The sequence below is a fragment of the Acomys minous genome, assembly GCF_964271855.1.
Source record: "Acomys minous genome assembly, chromosome: 18".
Classification (NCBI taxonomy): Eukaryota; Metazoa; Chordata; class Mammalia; order Rodentia; family Muridae; genus Acomys; species Acomys minous.
This window is the reverse complement of record NC_140501.1, coordinates 12,529,379-12,551,798: the sequence shown is the minus strand read 5'-3', so window position 1 is coordinate 12,551,798 and position 22,420 is coordinate 12,529,379. Positions and strand designations below refer to the sequence as shown.

The 22,420-nt window shown below is 34.3% G+C and overlaps 1 long non-coding RNA gene across 1 annotated transcript in view; it reads right to left on the bottom strand.

Moving 5' to 3' along the window:
• The window catches only part of LOC311589203, a 39,622-nt gene extending 17,519 nt beyond the window's left edge, over positions 1-22,103 (bottom strand). The window contains exon 1 of the long non-coding RNA XR_014776443.1: positions 21,967-22,103. This is a non-coding gene — a long non-coding RNA (uncharacterized lncRNA). The remainder of the gene's footprint in view (positions 1-21,966) is intronic.
• Positions 22,104-22,420: the final 317 nt, after the last annotated feature.

Genomic DNA, 22,420 nt, shown 5'->3' with positions numbered 1-22,420 from the left:
AAATATACATACATTTAGAGGTCATGTGTTAGAAGTCTGCTATCTCTTTCCTCCTTTATGTGAGTAGAAGTGATAAAACACAGTATATCAGGTCCCCATTCACCTTGTATAAATGTGTATTTTTACTAACTCTTTGAGAATTTCATATGATGTATTTTCATCATTTTCACCATCCTCTTGTAACTCCTGGCAGATATACCCTCACCTGTCTACCTGTCTTTTCTGGTTTTTTTTTTTAATTAATAAGTAAATTTATTTATTTATTTATTTATTTATTTGATTTTTCGAAACAGTAGAAACAGGGTTTCTACTACAAGCTGTCCTGGATTCACTTTGTAGACCTAGATGGTCTCGAACTCACAGAGATCCACCTGCCTCTGCCTCCAAAGTGCTGGGATTATAGGCGTGCACTACCACACCTGGCTTTAAAATGTATTTTTAATTAAAGCACATTACCTCTGTATTTCTTTGTTCTTTCATCCCATTCCACCTTCTCACCTTTCAAGCTCTTTCATTCACTCCCTATTCTGTTCCTATTCTTTTTTTGTTGTTACTACTTGTACATAACCATATATACATGTGTGTATATGCACATATCAGCACATACACACACACACACACATACACACACATATATATATGCATGCACAAGTTTATAAATACCTGCACACACACACACACACACACACACACACACACACACACACACACACATGAGTCTGTTTTTCTTGTTTAGTTATGTATGGTCCCAGGGCTAATAATCATGTACTGACAACCAATAGAGGGTCTAATCTCTAGGAGAAGGTAATTCTCCCTTTCTCAGCATCCATTTGTTGCCTGTAGCTCTTTGTTGGGACAGAGAAAAACTGTAACCATCCCCACTGAAGTCAGGTATGGGACAGAGTGGTCTATTCTCATTCCTTTGAAACATAATGGTCAAAGATATCTAAAGCCATAAGACAAGAGAAAGACTTTAAATAAATACAAATTTTAAAAAACCAAACTATTCTCATTTGCAGATGATGTGTTATATATGTGAGAAATCCAAAAACACCAGAAAATGCTAAAAAATATCATCATTTTACACATAGTGTCAATATACAAAATCAGCTTATAAGAACAGTAGCCAGCAAAGGTCTACTCAGCAGGCACAGGTCCGCAAGGTTCAAAAGATGAGGTCCTCAATGCATTCTGAGGAGGATGATTGTGTTCCATTACTACCGAGAAATGTACACACACACACACACACACACACACACACACACACACACACACACACAGGCCAAGAGCTGCCTGATTGGGAGGAAACACTTAGCACAATGTATTAGAAATACCCAAGCCAAGGACAAGGGAGCGGGCCCTAATCCAGGCCTCTGAGTGGACCTCACCCCAACATCTACTCCAGGTATGACCTGCTGGAACACGTGAAAAGGCTGGACCTGCAGATTTAAAGATTAAGAATCTACTTGACACACCAAAAATGGGATATCCAACAGCACTCCCAGTGAGAAGCCAGTAACAATAATGTAGGCCTCAAACCAGACCCATGACTTGTAACAATGAGCATTTGAAAGTAAACATATGTTGACAAAAGGCTATGCTGCATGATACACTACAGCTCTGTGATAAGACTTTATGTTTATCTGTTTGTTTTATTTTACTGGGGGGGGGAAGAGGGATTTTTGGTGCATGATGTGTAAATCATAGACATTCAATAAAAGTAAAAAGAACAGTGGCCTCTCTATAGATCAACAACAAACATACAACAGAAAAGATAATGGGCACATTTTTCTAATAGCATCAGTGACAATAAAATATTTTGGGATAAAACTAACCCTTGTGGTAAAAAGCATCTACAACAAAAAAAGTCAAATAATTGAAGAGATTGAGAAAACTGAAAAAATCCTATATTCAAGAATCAGTAGAATTAATATTGTGAAAAAGATTTAATTAAAATATGCACCATAATAGTTTATCTTACAGCCTGCGATATTGGAGTTGTGTTCAAGAAGTTGTCTCCTGGGCCAGTAAGTTCAAGGCTCTTCCCCACCTTTTCTTCTAACAGAAATAGTGTGTCTGGTTTAATATTGAGGTCTTTAATCTACTTGGGCTTTAATTTTGTGCAGGGTGATAAATATCGATCTACTTGCATTTTTCTACATGTAGACATCCTGTTAGAAGATGCTATCTTTTTTTCCATTGTATGGATTTGGCTTCTTTGTTAAAAACTCAAGTGTTCATAGGAGTGTAGTTTTTTTTATGACTTTTCAATTCAATTCCATTGATCAATCAGTCTATTTTTATGCCAGTAACATGGCATTTTAATTACTGTTGCTCTATAGTACAGCTTGAGATTAGAGATAGAGATTCCTCTGGAAAATCTTTTACTGTACAGGATTGTTTTTGCTATTCTGGGATTTTTGTCTTTCCACAATACACTGAAAAGCTTCTATAAGGCAAAGGACACTGACAACAGAACAAAGTGACAGCCTACAGACTGGCACCAACACTATATCCAACAAAGAGCCAAAATATATAAAGAACTCAAGAAATTAAACATCACCAAACCAAATAATCCTATTAAAATTAGGTATAGAGCTAAACTGACCATTCTCATAAGAAGAATAACGAATGGCTGAGAAGCACTTAAAGAAATACTCAACATACTTAATCATCAGGGAAATGCAAATCGAAATGACTCCAAAATTCTATCTTACACTGGTCAGAATGGCCAAGATCAAAACTCAAGTGACAGCACATGTTGATGAGGATGTGGGGAAAGGTGAACACTCTTCCATTGCTGGTGGAAGTGCAAACTTGTACGACTTTGGAAATCAATCTGACCCTTTCTCAGAAAATTGAGAATAGTGCTACCTCAAGACTCAGTTATACAACTCCTGGCCATATACCCAAAAGGTATTCCACCATACAACAAGGACATTTGTACAACTATGTTTATAGCAGCCTCATTCATAATAGCCAACCTAGATGTCCTCAACTGAAGAATGGATAAAAGACTGTGGTACATTTACACAATGGAATACTACTCAACTATGAAAATGAAGGATATTGAGCCAGGTGTGGTGGTGCATGCCTTTAATCCTAGCACTCTGGAGGCAGAGGCAGGCAGATTTAAGGCCAATCTGGTCTACAAAAAGAGACCAGGGCAGCCAGGGCTTTGTCTCTAAAAACCAAAAAAAGGCAGGAAAACATAAGAAAACCTTGAAATTTACAGGCAAATGGATGGAAGTAGGAAGCGTCATCCTGAGTGAAGTAGCCCAGACCCAGAAAGACATGCATGGTATATACTCATTTATAAGTGGATATTAGCCCAACATAGATGTCCTCTGAATATCTCCACTAAGCTGGAGATCTGGAAAGATTCTGGGACTAGCTGTTGGTCTCCAGGTGAGAATGATATAGAATAATGGGTGGATGGAATGACCCACAGGGCTCAAGAGCCCCACAAGGAGACCATCCTGGCTGGAAGATCTGAACTCAAGGGGACCTGCACAAACTGTTGCACCAACCAAGAGTAATGCACACAGTAAACCTAGACTTCCTGTTCAGATCTAGCCAATGGACAGCTCATTATCCATGGTTGTGGGGAGAGTAGAAAATACCTTTTACATGAACTCTGGTGCTCCCAATTTGATTACTTTCCCTGGGTGGGGAGGCCTTGCTGGCACATAAAAGAATGGAAAGCAGGCTATCCAGATAAACCCTAATAGGCTGTGGTCATATGGTGGCAGAGGAGGTCCCCTTGTGTCAGAGGTCTAACAGTGTGAAAGTGGGAGGGAAGGTGGGAACAGGAAGGCACAAGTGAGTCGATAATAATCAGGATGTAATATAAATGAAGTATTATAAAAAAGAGAAAATATATACACAATATTCTTTAAGAAACTAGAAAAAAGAAAAAAATAGAAATTAGAGAACCCAAATTCTAAAACTAATACTGAACTAAAAATCTCCAATTGACTAAAGTGATATCTTATATTAAAAACAAAACAAAATAAAACCCATCAAGTTCAATTTGTAGGGCATGAACTTCAGAATGCTTTATCCACCCTTAAAGATAATTAACTCATGTTTTCTCAGCAGCTGCAAAATATCAATATCTCCTCAGTTAGTGGTAGAACTTGGTACCAACTTCCAAGGACCCATACTATAGTTTTCTTCTTCTTTTCTTTCTTTCTTTCTTTCTTTCTTTCTTTCTTTCTTTCTTTCTTTCTACCTTTCTATCTTTCTTTCTTTCTCTTTTTTTGGCTTAAGCTTATGCACATCTTCTGCTAACTGTCATGATAACTGTCCCTTCATATGTACAATTACCAATCTGTGTCCCCAAAGCATTGTTTCCTTATATTCATCCAACACCTAGCACACAAATATGTAAATAAAGAGTTTTAATAAAATGCCAAAGTAGAGTGGTTGATTCATGGCTTAAAATAATAAGGAACCATCAAAAGTACTTCTATTCTTCCATACATAATTTAATTTTCTTTCTCACTTTACTGAAAACTATTATTTTCATTGTGGAAAAATGCACAGCATTGCTGTTTGTTGCGTAAGTTTCTAAATAATGCCTAATTATGAAGTCTTCACAGTTCACTCTGGTGAGACCAAGCTGTTACTGGTTCCTATGAGAACACAATGCTGTGCCTTCTGGCTGGCATTCACTACAGGAATAACTCATAAAAGTGAGGAAAGAAGACAAATGTTGCTTTTTCCTTTTTCCATAATGATCATTCATTAGTGGTGTGATAAAGATATCCCATGTAGCGGTGAGCACCAGTAGTCTACTATTCTTTGGATGGTCATTTACTTAAAGAAATGAAAGAAATACTTTATGGTATACTGAGATCAAATAAATTTTATATTGAAGTGATGGATGTAATATAGTTACTAAGAAAAAAGTTGTCCTATCTGAGTAAGTCTTAATTTTGTCTCTATCATATACTTATTTTTGCCACCATACTCATCTTTCTAACTTTTTATATAATTCATACAAAGAGAAAAGTGAAACTGCTTAATCTTTAATTATTATTTGTGAAGTAAAAAAAATATTTTTTTATTTTATTCTTAATTTGTAGTCAAAAGAATGAGGTGCATATCTACTCAAGATTACATGTTTATTCAAATGAAACACTTTTAATTTGAAAAGACATTTTAAAATAGATTTTATTAACATATAATGAATGTAATGCATTGACTTTTGGTGCCATATATAAAAATGCGCTCTCTCTCTCTCTCTCTCTATCTATCTATCTATATATATATATATATATTTCTTTCAAATATTGTTAAGAATTTTAGGTGTTGTTGAAGAAAATATTGATGTTAACTAGAGAATGACTAGAAAAATCTAACAGTAGGGTTTTAAAAAAATATCAAATTATTATCACCACGGTTGTTAATTTTTTAATTATTTTTGTATAATGAGATTCTTACAAAGTAAATTCTAGTATTTTTGCACTGTACCCCCACAGAGTGGTTTTTTTTATAACTCCATTGTATCTTATTATATCTCATGTATTTTGGGTCTTAAATTAATATATTGATAAATACCATTATTATTCCTATTAATCTTATTCTACAGGCTATCCAGTGTGCTATTATAGTATGAAAAAGTAAACAAGATTGCCTTTTGGATAAAAAAGACAAAATATTACTCTCATTCTGGAGATATGCAATGTTTTGGCAACTGTTAAAAATGTCTCAATAATATATAATTATGAATTATTCACAAATCCTTGAAATGACACAGTGTGTTCTTTCCAATTGCTATTAAAAAAAATCTGTTGTACGTGTCACAGCTATCTCCTTCCAGTGCAGACCAAACAGAAGAAGGCAGAGAAGGAAAACAGTAATTATATTCTCCACTTTTCATTCATTCACTTATGATAAATACATTTCTGAGCTGCTATTTTAGCCTGGACCTGAGTTTCAAAATGTCTTACACATAAGTTTAATTAAGGAAAATTAATAGATACGAGCTGTGAAAACAAAAAAAATTCTGTCATAACCAAATATAGAAAAAACTGAAAGCTCATAAAATTGGTGAGTATTAATTTTCTTGCCTTTTAAGAGTTGAAGAATGTGACAAGAATTCTTGAAGTTAAATTTGCTGCTATGCTGAGAGCATCCTGTAGTATTTATTTACAAAAAAAAAACCAGTCACAAGTACAGAGCTAATATTTTATATAGGTGAGAGTTCAAATAGTCATGCTGTGATGGCTAATGACAACTTCATTTAGAAATATAATTGAAAAATTACACCCTACAACTGCCTGCTTGTTATTGGGGGTGGGATTATGCAGATGTCTATACGGGTCGGGAAACCTAGTGGACTGAGTTGCCCCACTTAATTGGCTGTGGATGCATATAATCACAAGGAGGCAAACAGGATTCTTTTCTATTTTCACTTCCTCTTTCATTCCCTTGAAGGTCATACTCAAAGTTTTCCAGCTTCTGTTTTTTTTCATGCAGTACACTATTGATCACTGTTATTATTTTGGAGTTACCAGGTCTGTCACCTTAAACTCAAACCTTTGACCCTAGACTTAAAATTTATTGTTAGTGTTTCTGTGTGTCATGTTTCGGGTATTTAGTGAGGCATACTGCCACCATGCTAGGTTTTCAGCGTGTATACTGCCTTGCATAGAACTTCTAATTTCATAGCTGCATAAGCCAAGTATTCTAATAATTCACATCTCATTATCTGACTTCTCCATATATATAATCATCTATTTGCTGTCCATCATCAATATTAAATCTCCATTCATTCATTCAACTTGTTTTGAGTTGTCTCAAAAATTTCTGAAGAATAAAGTGAGAAAGAAACAACAGAGACATTTTGGTGACTTCATTTCTGGAGGTGATAAAATGTAGTCTGAATACATGTTGCAAATAAGAAAATAAAATTGATATACTCATGCATAAAAGTTGAATACAGGAACTAGAGAGATTCCACAGCAAGTGAAATAACTTTCTGCTCTTGAAGAGTATGTGAATTTCGTTCCTGGAATTTCTTTCTGGTAGATCCATACCTACTGATGACACCAGTGCAGAAGGATCAGCCCTTCTCTTTTGGTCTTCTGGGAACTGTATGGAGACGATGCACATACAACACAAGAGTAAATATCTCCAAAATGGAGCTGTTAAAATGCTTATTTGAAAGTTGATCTCTCCTCGCAACGCTGTCATAGCTGTTCTTTAAACAGAAAATTTTGGGGGCATTGCAGATCTTTACAAATTTAACAACGAACTGACAAACCATTCAAACTGTGTGAACAATGAAAGAAAATTTAGAAGTTTTCATTTAATATTTTAGGATTTTCATCCCAGCTTCATTTATACATGCCTTTATATAATTGTTTCAAAATCTTTCATAGTGTAAAAGATCAGACTGAAAATATATTTCTGTGTTTTTAAATTCCCTATTTTTATTTGTTAATAGGCTTTACTATTTGGAGCAGTATTAGAGTCACAGAACAATCTAATTGAATTTTCCTGTAATCTTTTTGAATATCAATGTATGCTTTACCACTTGTGAAGTTCTCCTATAAGTATGCAACATTTGCCACTGAAACAAATTTAATTTTTTGAGAAAATAATACAGTGGTATGGAATTTACATAATTTCTTCTCCCCCCATCCTCACAGTAATTTTTCTCACGTACCCCTACCATTTCAAATTCATGACCTTTCATTCCTTAATTGCTATTGTTATACAAACAATTATACATCATTACATAATATATATGTAATTAATATAATATGTTATCAAATATGAACTTGCACTTAGAAAAGAAACAGCTAACTTAAGGTGAAGGAGAGATAAACCTGTTTTTTTAGGATACCAAGTGTGAGATTGGAATGGTCTTGTGAGAGAACAGGTGATGTTAATTCACTTAAAGACTAATTACCTCATGTGGGAGCTTGACTGTTGTCAGCTGAAAAATAATTTTGTGAACAGACTCTGGGAGGAGATATATAAATGCATCCAGAACTGGAGGCGGGGCTTTTGGAGACTTGGGATAGTTTTAGCTGATCACCGCTCTCGATTTACAGATGCTCCTAAAGAGACCCACTCAAGGGAGGGCTTCAGGGCTCCGGCTCCTGCTGAGGTTCCGGATTCTGGTTACTCCAGGTTCCAGGAGAAGAAATCCTGCTGATTGTGCCAGGAAAATACTACCTTGGAACTGATATCCTTACGGTATTGTTGTTGTGTTCCTTAATCCTCATTTCCTATTGTTTTGGTTAGTCGGGTTATAAGTGACATATGCTCAGTTAATAAGTTGTAATAAAATATAATGGTTAAAAAATTAAAACTACATTAAGATAATAAGATTCTAACACCAGAGTTGAAATTGAGATTCAAGTGTTTTTATTTCATTGTATAAATTCCAACTTTCATTAAAATTGACATTGTAGAGGGGTTGGAAAGGCTGGAAGAGCTAGAAGAATAGGGTTATCTTCAGGAAAAAAGTGCCGCCACTATATGACATGGAATCTGAACCAATGAAATCAACAATTTGTTTTCCTAAGTAAACACTGAACAAAGACAAGTGCTGTTCACATGGAAATGTGGACTGAGGATCTCACATAAGACCTTTCCCCTAGATGAAGGGCAGCAGGAAGTTAAAGGTTGCTGTGAGAAGGAGAATCAGTCTTTTTTTTTTTTTTTTTTTTTTTTTAGGAAATACACATGAATTTGGAAGAAACCATTCATAACAAAATACCTATATTACATTAAAATACCTGATATTTTACCTTTAATATTTTATATTTATTACTTTTTATTGTGTCAATTTTACCAAAACATAAATTGTACTAAAATATGAAATTATATTACTCTTATATTAATATACTTAAATATGATTTCATACTTTTATTCCGTTGTCAAAATTCCAATGCTTCCATTCTTTCAACATGGTTTCTATGTCAATATTAAAGGATATTCAGTAGCAATTAAGTAAGAAACTTTAAATAAACAAAGGAAATTAATCTATTTTAGTTTTCAAATGACATTGCTTATAATATACTATAATGTATTTATTTTTATATATACAATAGATATGATATATTGTTAACAATGATATTTTTACTTGATAATGTATTTTCTCACAAAGCAAGATGATCCTTAAGAGTTGATAACAGCAGACACATAATAACTCCCAAGAAAAATGGCCTTGAAAATTCAGAGACTGGTTTATCAGAAAACATAATCTTTCTTTTAAATATGTATGAAGCTGTAAGCAGACAATTTTCTATAATTTATCTCCCAACAGCATGCTATCATTATATCTTCCTGGATGAAGAGATCAGAATGAATTATGTAAATTCTTGATTGTGTTATCAAGCACTCTTTTACCTTGGCAATCACTGCTTGATTCTTTGGAATGTGGAAGTAATGATTTCCAAAATGATCATGACATGTTTGTAATCTGTAATCTACTGTAGGATATCAATACAAAAATTGTTTTATATTATTAAGGAGTATCCTCCTATTGCAAACATGGAAATACTGTCTTGAACAATAGAGTTAATTATTGTGTTTCATATAAATGGCTACTTAAATAAATGAATGATTTTTTCCTATTTTTCTTTCTTTTGAGACATGGTCTAGCTACATAATCTAAACTTTCTGAATTTCACTTTGTATCACAAGATTCATAACAAATTCAAATCCTTCTTTCCTTATAAGCATTTATCACTAAGACTGTCCATGAACTAGATGTTAGTAAAACAAATATTTGTAAAAGCTGCAAATAATAATTAGACATAGTAACATCTTTAAATTATGTTCATAAGATGGTTTACACTCTATAGTACTACTTGTATCTCATAAATTCATAAAATCTGTTTAATTCAATATACTAAATATTAATACACATAAAACATATTTTACTGAATACTTTAAGTAGATCAACTTCAAAAATTTCTAAACTAACTAAACATATGTCAGTTTTTATTTTTCCTCGTGCTACAAGTTGAAATGTGTTACCTTTTATATGTTACATATTAAATAAATGAGAGATTTTTAATACATTATGTAAATATTTGTAGTTGTCGTCAATCACATTTCTAAGTACATGTAAATCTTACATTAAATTTTAGTCTTCATTGCAAATATACAAATTAATATGTTAATAATATAAAGTTTAATTTCAACAAAAGTTTCTTAAACCTCAATGCTACCATTTCTCATTTTAAAGAAATAATACTAAAGAATTATACTATAATTGTTACTTCATTGGATGTTCTAAGGATGATTATACTATGAAGACAATTTCAAATGAAATGTTGAAAAGCCTTTGCAAAGTGCTATCTAAATACTTGTGACTGATATTTTTTACTTTTTTCTATAATATAAATGAAAGTTAGTATTTAAAATGAGTACAACTTTAAAATAACAATGAAGATTTAGTTCCTTATGGTGTAACAGTTTGAAGCTTGAACCAACTATCTTCTGTAACCGGGCAAGGGACTAAGACACCAAACTAGACACAAAATCTGTGCCCCACTCCTGTCCTGCCTGCAACATGCACTGGGGCAATAGTGGTCCAGAAATAGTGGGAGTGGCCAAACAATGATTGGACTAGTTAGAGGCCCAAGCCCAGAGAGGGAATCCGTGTCCAAAACTACCTGGCTGACTAGGATCCAGAAGCTGGATAACTCAGAGTCCTAGGGTGTAGCCAAACACTCTAGCAATTTTGGTAGCAAAAATTCAGCAGAAGAGGAGGTAAATCATGGTTCTGATGTAATGGATGAGAAAAAAAAAGTTAATGTAATGATTCCTAATGTTATTCTACTATATTCATAAGTTCGTGCCTTGACCAATTATCATTAGAAAGGCTTCCTCCAGCAGCTGATAGGAGCAGATAGTGACCCACAACCAATATTAGGCAGAGCTTAGGGAACTCTGCAGAGGGGTTGAGAACACCAGGAGAACACAGCCCACAGTGTCAACTGAGCAGAGATCATAGGGGCTCACAGAGTGAAGGGACAAACATAAAGCATCAGTGGGTCTGTGCTAGGCCCTCTGCATGCATGCTGTGGTTGATTAGCTTGGGATTTTGTTGAACTCCTAACAGTGGGAGTGTCGGGTTTGAGGAAAGGCTGAAAAACTCATTTCAGTGACAGAAGCATAAAATGAAAGTTTTATTCATTGAGAGCTCAGGGTGAAACCATAAAGTGAATGGGATCAGGATGAAATTAAGGGGTTAAGCAAGGGAGTTCCCATTGCAGTTTCTCCCAACTAGGGCTGCCCATAAATAAGCAATAATTTACCAGAGAGGTATAGGGTCCTATGAACACTTTATCTATCTATGAATATTTATAAGCCTAATCTTTGCAAACCAAGGAAAAGCTATGGATCAATGGAACACAGGAACTTAAAGAGTTCAGCAATGCCTTAATTCTTATGCTTAGTAGTGCTTTAGTGCATATTTAAATGAATGTCTGCTTTTTAATTTATTTATAATGATACTTTTATACATCAGATATATATGTTTTTACATGCATTATGCTACATATGTAATTCTAAGGAAAAAAAGTGAACAATGAGAAACTTAAATTAACTAATCATTTATGAACAATATAATATAGTTACAGAGTCATAGAAAAAGATACCAGATGTGAAACTCTGCTTTTTACATGTACACACTGGCAAGTGTACCAGCACACACATGTTCACCCATACACACACATGATGACACGGGTGAGACCACATAGGTGAGGTCCTCAGGTACTCTCACAGTTTCATCTGGTTTCCTAATTTTCCACATAAAATTGAGCCTGCATTGTGGTTAAGTAAAAGTGTGAAGCCATTGACACTTTAATCGTTATCAAAATATACAGAAGGCTTAGGTGACTTACTCTATTTTATCCGGTAATTCACTGTTTGCTCAGTGATCCTCAAGAGCCCAGTACATGCTCTGTGGTCTGCATGGTGAGGGACTCGTTTTACTCAATGATGTGAAGGAATAGTGATGCATCTGTTGACTCTCACCTACTGGTTGTCTTGTGGCTGATTTTACTCTTGCCAGGGTCTCACACATTGTGTAATCTGACTTTTTTGTAAGATAATCTAATGCATGCTAATTTTTCTGGACATTTCAGCATATCTCTGTACTCTGTTAGTCACCTACAAAAACATTTTCTGTGCTTTTCTGATTAAATGTCCTGTATGTAGCTTAATATTCATGCCTACTTATTGTTGTTTATTTTTACTAGTAATATCTATTTATTATTTTATATAAACATATGTTTGTTTAGATGAAATAATACTTCACCTTGTTCTGATATAATCTTGATTTCAGGTTATTATTAGTGTTAGATTAGTTAAAACCTGGTAAAATGATGTGACTGAACATTTAGATTTTGTTAAAGCAATCTAACAATATTTCTAATGCAATAATTATGAAATGTTATAAATGTGCATATTTACCTTCACATATATAAGCCTGATCTTGAAATATATTTCAACTACTATATAACACCTTAAATACTAGGAAATACACTCAGTAATGGCTAGATTTATACTATGTGATTTATTTTTTAAAATGTAATATAACTTCTATCATATTGATAACAGAACAAACATATACAAAAATATGTGGCATAGTGTTTTTTAATTAAGACTTTGTGAAGTTCTCCCATAAGGTACTTATCAAATGCCTACACTGGGTCTTGCACTGTGTTTTCTGATTTATAAAACATGTATTAGAAATGGATAAATCTTCATAATGCACATGATTTGCTTTTTGCAAAATTAATAATTCATATACCATCTAAGTTCTTCAAATTTGGTCACTAAAGGCATCATTTATCTCTTTTATGTAATGGTCTGTATAAAAAAGGACCCCATCACTAATAAAACAATTTGTATAATTTAGTGAAATATTTCATGAAAGATTATAACATTATTTTCATAATTTTAAAGTAACTAACATAGTTTCCATAAAGTTATTTTTAAGAATTACAAATTTGTTTTCAAATTTTATTTATTTATTCAGTTTTCATCCGGATCACAGGCCCTTCCCTCCTCTCTTCCTGTCCAAACCTCCCTCTCTTTTCCCTGTATTTCCCTTCCATTCCCTCTCAGAAAAGAGCTCCTCCCTACTCCTACCATACCCAACACTTAAGTTGAATCAGGACTGAGTGTATCTCCAACATGGTGGCTGGGAAGGGAGCCCCACCAGAAAGAACTGATCAAAGAGAATGCAAGAAATTCCTTGCCAGACACAGCTGTCATTCCCCTTACCAGGGGAACCACGTGAAGACCAACCTGCCCATCTGATACATCTGTATAGGAAGCCTAGCAAGTGTCCATGCAAGGTCCTTGGTTGGTACTTCAGCCTCCACAATCCTCTCTGGGCCTAGGTTAGTTGGCTTTTTTGGTCTTCTTGTGGAGCTTCTGTTCCTTCCGGGTCCTATACTTCCTCTCACTCTTCTGCAAGGCTCTCTGTACTCTTCCCAAAGTTAGGCTGTGAGTGTCAGCATGCTTTGATCCACTACTGGGTGGGGCCTCTCAGAGGACAGGTGTGCTAGGTTCCCATCTGTAATCACAGCAGAGTGCCATTAATAGTACCAGGCGTTTCCTTCAATCTCCGCTTTATCTTTTCACCTGCACATCTTGTGGGCAGGGTACATTTTGGATAAAAGTTTTTGTAAGCAGGTTGGTGTTTTCCTCCCTCTACTAGGATTCCTGTCTAGTTAGAGAGTGGCCTCTTCATTCTCCATGCCTGCCACTAGTATGAGTCTCAGCTAGAGTCACCTTCATATCCTCTAAAGATCCTACCCAATCTTAGGTCTGCACCTTTCTCTGAGGGTACCCTGCTCTCCCCACATCAGATTCCCACACTCATTTCCCTCAACACTCTCTCTCCTATGCTGTTCCTTCTCTTGAAGCACTTAATCTGTCTACTCTTTTTCCCCGTCTCAGCAAGATTCTTGCTCTCCTTGTTATTTAGCTTCTTTGGGTCTGTGAATTATAGTACGGTTATCCTGTACTATATGGTTAATATTCCCTTATAAGTGAATACATACAGTGTGTGTTTTCCTGGATCTGGGCTACCTCACTCAGGTTGATCTTTTCTGGTTCCATTCCTTTGCCTGCAAATTTTATGATTTTCTTCTTAATAGCTGAGAGTTTCCCAATGTATGAATGTGTCACAGTTTTTTTTTTTCTTTTATCCATTCTTCAGTTGAAGAACAGCTAGGTTGTTTCCAGCTACTGGCTGTTACAAATAAAGCTGCTATGAACACAGTTGAGCAGGCCTATTTGTGGTGTGGTGGAGTGTCATATGTGCGAGAGAGGTATATGTGGGTCTTGAAGTAGTACTTTTTCCAATTTTCTGAGAGTGCCATATTGATTACTAAACTGTTTGTACATGTAGGTACTCCCTCCAGCAATGGAGGCTTATTTCCCATTCTCTATGTCCTTGGAAGCATGACTTTTCACTTGATGTTTTGATCTTAGCCACTCTGACAGGTGTAAGATGGAATCTCAGAGTCCTTTTGATTTGGATTTCTCTGATGACTAATGACTTTGAGCACTACAAGATGCATACCTAAATACAACAAAGGCAATACACAGCATGCCAAAGCCAACATCAAGTTAAATAGAGAGAAAATTAAAGCAATTCCACTGGAATCATGAACAAGATAAGGCTGCCAACTACACATCTCTTCAATATAGTGCTTGAAATTATAGCTAGTGCAATAAAACATCTAAAGGACATCAAAAGAATACAAATTGGAAAGAAAGAATTCAAAGTATCACTATTTGCAGATGACATGAAGTATACATAAGTGAACCCAAAAACTTCTCCATGGAACTCCTACAGCTGATAAACACCATCAGCATAGTTGCTGAATATGAAATTAACTAAAAAAAATCAGTATCTCTCCTTTATGCAAGTGACAAAGAGGCAGAGAAAGAAATTAAGGAAACACCCATCACAATGGGCATGAAAACCATAAAGTGTCTTGGTGTAACTCTAACCAAGCAAGTGAAAGACCTGTATGATAAGAACTTCAAGTCTCTGAAGAAAGAAACTGAAGAAGATATTAGAAGCATGGGAGAACTCCCATGCTCATGGATTGATAGGATTAACAAAGTAAAAATGACCATCTTACCAAATGCAATCTATAGATTCCATGTAATTCTCATCAAAATTCCAACACAATTCTTTACCTTGAAAGGACATTTCTCATGTTTCTATAGGAAAACAAAAATTCAACACACCTGTACAATAAAAGAACATCTGGAGGTATCTCCATCCCTGATTTCAAGCTGTACAGAGCAATAGTAATAAAAACTGTATTGTACTGGACTAGACACAGAGTGGTAAATCAATGGAATTTAATTGAAGACACAGAAATAAATCCACACACCTGCAACACTTGAGTTTATATCTATCTATCTATCTATCTATCTATCTATCTATCTATCTATTTATCAGTCTATATATATATCATCTATTACCTATCTATCTATATTATCTCTTCATCATTACCCAAGTAGTGTCATACACAAGCCCTTAGAATAAATCTACCTTCAAATTCTCTACAGAATATTTCACGATAAAGGCTAGTTGAAAGTTGAATACATGTAGCCAACAGATGGAAGATGGCAGGGTATGAGTACACTCACATCTCTTTGAATGATGCATGATAATATAATTTCCCAAGAAGTGCTCCTGCCAGTTATCCTGCTGAACAATGATGACTTTATCTGTATCTTACTGGGTAAGCACATATGGTGGAAGGGAACCACACTGAGTGGCACCAGTGGAGGCCAATTTAAAGAAGACATAACTGTTAGCACAGATGTGCAACAATCATGCTTTCATTTCATTTCCCATTTATGTATCATATGCTTGCTTCATCAAATTATCTATGCATCACCATAGTCTTTGTTCTTTTACCATACTTAGTATAACTTAAGATATTGATGCTGCTATATATACCAGCACATATTTAATGCTTACTTTATATGCTAATGAATATTTGTAATCCCAAAAGTACATATATTATTTATTCATTTATAACTTTCTATATTCTAATTGTGTTGTTGTTATGTATCACAAACTTGTTTCCAATGTGTATACTGACTCACATGATTTCTTATCACTTTTATCTTTATCAATAGCAGTCACAGTTTTTTTTAATTAATTGAAGTGTTGTGTTTTTTCACTGATATAAACTGATAAGTTGTAATATTTGAAAAACATTACATTAAAGACAAAACAGCATATTATAGGCCATAGCACTAAAATGCCACAAATTTAATGTGATAAATTTTTCTTCCTTTTTTTCTTTAATGTGTTGATTTTCCTTCCTTAAATTTCACATTAGAAATATATGAATTTGCTCTAAGCATTCTCCCTAGGGTCCTCCTTAAATAGACACTGGAAGTGATTTGAGAGAAGGAGCAAGACTGGACCCTACCATAGATGTCCTCTGAAAGACTCCATCCAGTGGGGAATCGAAGCAGATGCTGAGATTCACAGCCAAACTTTGGGGTAGGACACAGGGAGTCCTATGGAAAAGTTGAGAAACAGAAGGACATGAAGGGGACAGGAGCTCCACAGTGAGACCAATGAAGCTAACAAATCTGGGCTGCAGTGGTTTGGGGGAGGTGCTGCGGAGACTGATGCACCAACCAATGACCATGCATAGTTAGGCCCTAGACTCCATGCTCAGATGTAGTAGATTGTGAATCATCTCTAAACAGAAGTCAAGTACACTCCCTTCCAGAAAAGCCAGTCAGTCCATCTGCATGTAGAAAAGGGAAATGATTCCCTCCTGCTCTCAGCAGGACACAAAAACCATTTGGCAAAAAGGAGTCACTAACCTGGTTCCAACCTGGTCCCATTTCTGATAACACATTCCAAAGCTGCCTCTGAACTAACAAGAGGCCCTGCTCCGGAGACCGGCTTTTAGGAAATTTACTGTAAACGGAAGAGACACCCTGGGAGCGCCCTTTTTACAACCGAGGGCTTAAAACCTGAGGTTCCAGGGTTGGAAAGCCCCTTTTTGTCTTTTCTTTTGTCTTCTCTGATTTTTTCCCTTCTCTCCTTTCCCTGTTGCTCCATTATAATCTCTTGGCTTAGTTCTGACTCTTTCTTTTACACCAAATGTATAAAACTTAGGATGCATTAAAGCTCAGTTCTTTGTTTCTCAGCCTTTGCATTTTGCCCACCTCTGCACTTCTTCAAGACACAGCTTCCTTTCCCTGATCAAGAGGCACAGTGGATGCTCCTTCACTAGGAAAACATGAGTATATGGGTTCTTTCTTCCCAAGAAAGCATGGATCTTGCTGCTATCTCTCCAGGGGAGCAGCAGGCTCACTTTGTCACAGCTTAAGGACATAAAACATACTGACCTATGTATGTCCTTGTTTGTCAGTCTGGTTCCAGTCCTCCAAGCAGTGGCTAGAACCACTGGCCAAGCCTCCTGGAACAAGCTTCCCTGGGACACAGAACAGTGAGGATGACCTCAGAAGTACAACAAAGATAGGCAGCATAGTCTCCTTGTAGGTCCCATAATATGAAAAATAGGGGCTACCTCTGACATGGACTCTGGTGCCCACTTGCTGATCACTCTCCCTTGGAGGTGCAGCCTTTATAGCACACAAAGGAAAAGGATACAGGCAGTCCAGATGAGACTTGGGTAGGCAGAGGTCAGATGATAGGAAAGGAGGGGCTTCCCCTTTGTGAGGACTGTGGGAGAGGGGAGGGGGTTGAGGGAGAGAGAGTGGGATTGGGAGAAAATGTCAGAGGGGACTACAATCTGGATGAAAATTGAAAACTTAAAAATTAAAATTCATAAACAAAGAAATACATAAGCTTAAAGGAAGAAAATTATCAAGCTGGTATCTGTAATTATGTATTATTAAACGTCAACATTCATAAGTTGAGAAAATTGTTAAACTAATAGGTCAAGAGAGGATTTACATAGATTTGTTTACAGTTCGTTTTATAAAACAATAGAAAAATTTGCTTCAGTCGGTGGAAACATTTACATGGCTCTAAATGATTCAGAAAATGCTTTTATTCTAAATGCTTGTCAGAGTCTATTAAATATCATTCCTTTCCACTTTACCTTTCAATTAGATGTGAACAAATATCTTTTGAATATTTAGCAGCTTCTGTTTTCTAAATGTGCTCATTATTCCATATTTAGCTAAAGCTGTTCACATTATGAATGTCTTTAATTCAGAAGAAGACACCCAACAAATACTATTACATTTGATTTTGTATTTTTACTGCAGTATGTTAATTTTGAAATATTGAAAGTATTTTCCTTTAGTCTTATAAACCTACTTGGTACTGATAATTCAAACACAGTTCATTTTTCATTAACCCTTTATCTTCATTCGATTACAATTATGCTCATATGTTCCAATATAAGTAAGATATTATATAATTATTTTGTGATTAAAAATGACAGCATTCAGTTTCATTAGTATTATTAAAGTCAGTTATTTAACAGATGTTGTGGAATTATTTATTATTATTATTATTGTAGACACAAAATTAAACTAACTTTACTCCACATTTTAAAACTATAGTACCAATTTGGGTCGTTAATAGCTGATTTTTTATTTTTTAGTTTTGTTTTAGGTCATTGGATACTACAATATATTCCATGGTCTTCTCTAGTGATGAACAGAAAATGAAGTGCAAGTTTAATTAAAGTAAAAATAAATTTTACGGAGAGAAAAGTATAAAGTATGAGGAAAATAAAATGATAGGGCTATGTAAAAGTGCATTTTTGTGAGGAACTAAGTCATGGAAACTTAACATATGTTGAATGAAAGTTTAAAAAGTCCCCAAAATATCTAAAAGAGAAAGTATTGGTTAAATAATAATGAGTTACAAAAACAGAACTCGATTAACGTGTACTAAGGACAAAAGTGATTTTGACATATCAGCGATCATGATTGGAACTTAACAATGAAACAATAAACCGTACTAAAACACAACTATAATCCCATGTTCAAGTGGTTGGATTTTATTTCAACTTATAAAAAAAAAGCCACAAGAAATTGAGTTTTCAAGTGACCTTTTTATAGTGTTGTGAAGCACAGACAATCAAGGATGGGGCAACAAAAAATACCAAGTGAGCAGTTCTGTGAAAAATCTATATGAGCTAAGGTCAACTTACTGTAGCAAGATTTTCAAACCCACACATATTTTTATAATAATATTCACCACATTGAATTGAACAATCATTCTATGTGGCTGTTAGTGGAAAACTGATAAGAAAATAAGCAAACACATAAAAGCAAGAGCATTTTTAAGTTTATAGAATAGTGAAAATACGCTGATTATGCTGTTTCGAGGAAACTTGGTGCAACTGGGGGTCATGATGTTAAGTAAAAACAGAAACTCACAGACAAGCACATAAGCATTCTTTCCAAGGTATGGAAGGGCATGACAACTGGAAAAATATTAATTATTTGAAAGAAAAGTGGTTATATAGCATTCTACAGTAATAAATTATAAAAAAAAATTGAAGCATGTGAACATGTGGAAATAGAATGAACGGCGTCATCTATACAACTAGTATATAGGAATAACAATCCAGGCCATGTATAGTAGTGCATAAAAAGTACGGTAATAACAGGAGAACAAATAAGGCTGACTGTGTACAAGGAAAGTAATTTCAAAAGACACATTTCTAGAAGTTAGTGGGAGTTTTAAAAGACTGATATTATCTTCCACTTTTAATATCCTTATTAATAGATGAGGATTACACAAATAAATGAGGTTATTAACACAAAATAATTATTTAACTAGAAGACATGCTATAAATTAAAAAGTAAATGTTTAGGCAGAATTCTGTCTGTTGTAGAAATGAGGACATTTTGCCCAGTGGCTTTTTTACCACATTTGAAGCCATCTCCATAAGGAGGTTCTTTGATGCTCATTGTCCTCTTTGAGGTAGGCTGGATGTCGCCAGGAGTTAACCTGTCTCATTGTCAGTTACTTTTAAAATAAGAAAAACATTTTAAATGCCTTATACTGCATGTCTCTGAGGTTTTTGAAGACCTTATCTAACTATCTTACTTTATCTTTCTATAGAATCATATCTATTTGCGGCACCTAAGCTTGGATACGTGCAGAGTCGACGGTCAAACTCTAGCAAGACAGAGTAAGCAAGTCCTCAATAGTCTGTCAGATATATTGGGCCAGAAGCCTGAAGGAGATGCTCCAACATAGTAGAGAGTTTTGGGTGACTATTCAGATAGAAAACTGTCTCTGTTATCTTTTCATTTGGAAGGCTACTAACCTGCACTTGTGGCATACTCAGGTAGTCAGTTTTATTCCTTCTATAATCTTTAATGGAGTTGATGGCCAGGTCACTTGTTTTTACAATGAAGGTTAATTGTTTAGGGGATAAAGTATTTTTAGGTCTAAATAGATGTTTTAAGTGGATAATGACAAGATGTGATGGAGACTGATTTACATTCAGAATTTTAGATTTACCAAGATAGGAAAGATGTTTTCTTCAAGGCTGTCAATTTCCAAATAGCCAAACACTAAGAGTGTAACATTTATATAATTCCTGATTGTGTCATGGTTCTTCTTGCTATAGGTAGCCTATTGTTTATATGTGGAATAATATAAATGTATGTGTAAAAAAGTACAAATGAAAATGCAAAAAATTAAATGTTTAATAATTTATTATTGGTAGTTAGTATTATGTATAGATTGAATGCATGATAGAATTAAACAATAATTTATATTATAGACACACAAGCATCATGGCTTAAAATATTTTAAAAGGCATATTATGGCATAAAATTATATTTTAGTAAATAAATAAATCAATGTAATCCACTGTTGGATAATTTTCTGAGTACATTTTATGTAGTCATTAAAATCTTGCTATCATTTCATGTAATAAGAAATTTAACCAGTCAGAACACAACAAGAAAACTGAAAGTGACATGCGATTTTAAATTTATCTATTTCAAATAAACAACCACTATAATTTATTATTATGGTACCGAGGAAATTATGCCAATGATTTTAGATAACAGTGACATCTCTCCTTCTGAATATTGAACTTAACTCTAAATCCAAAGGAAATCACAGGGGCAGAAGAAATGTTCCAATAATTAAGAACACTGACTAATCTTCCGGAGAACAATTCTTATTACCCACATTGTGGCTAACAGATGTATGTAACTCATATCCTAGGACTGCATCTCCTGGCATCTGAGAATTCAGAACACATAGTTGCAAGCAAAACACCATATATAAAAAACTTTTAAACTAAAGAAGATGAAAATAGTTATTATATTTTAAATTAGTGTATATGTTATGAAAATTTTATGATTTAATGCTTTTTAAAATAGTTTTATATACATCCTAAGAACATTTAATAAAGCTCATAATATACATTTAAAAATATGTAGTAAGTGTATTAGAGATCTTAGAATTAATTCATGATAATGTACCTTAAGAATATAAATATTAGTATAACATCCGAGAAATAAATATATAAAAATATAAATATTTTAAAATTAAATAACAAAGATCATTTTAACTTATTTTTCCATCTTTAGCAGTGCTTTATATTCCATGCTTTAGATTGTTCTTATTTTCTTAATACCCTGCTACATTTATTAATCTCCAAAAAACACTTACCAATGACAAATGGCTCATTTATTTTACCAGGGCTATCTATCATTGGTATAATATCAATATTAACATTTTAGCTCACTGTAGAACAAAATATTAATAATATATAAAGTATGACAATAGGATATCCAAGGGAAATATTCCAAGTTTAAAAACATATATCTATGATATACAGCATAAAGAAATGTTGATATTGCTGATAGGAATCACAAAGGAAGTTTAAGTATATAATTTTTTGAAATACAATGTACTTAATGAATTCACATGAATCATAAAAAATTAAAAGTACTATAAATATATACCTTGATGAGAGGATGGATTGATGGCTCCGTGATTGAGAGCACTTACTTCTCTGATTCACCAGCATTCCATTAGCCACAGCTACACTGGAAACTCAAAGCATCCTGTAACTCCAGTCCCACATCATCGGATGCCTTCTACTGACATCTACCAACACTTACATGCAATCTGTGCATATAACATAAACAAGCACACAGAAATACACATAAAAATTAAGAAATTATTAAATAAGTGATCACAAACATATATTGAAATATACCTGAGTCTGTCATATAACTAAATTACCTAAACACAATTCAGAACATGTAATTTTTCAAAATATGCAGAAAAACATCTAAATCCACAAAGCATAGCTGCTGTTACTTCATAGAACTTTATCAGTTCAAAGAGAATATGACAAAAATACCCATCTTGGTCTGTTGGCACATCACCTTTCACCAAATCACTATGACCTTC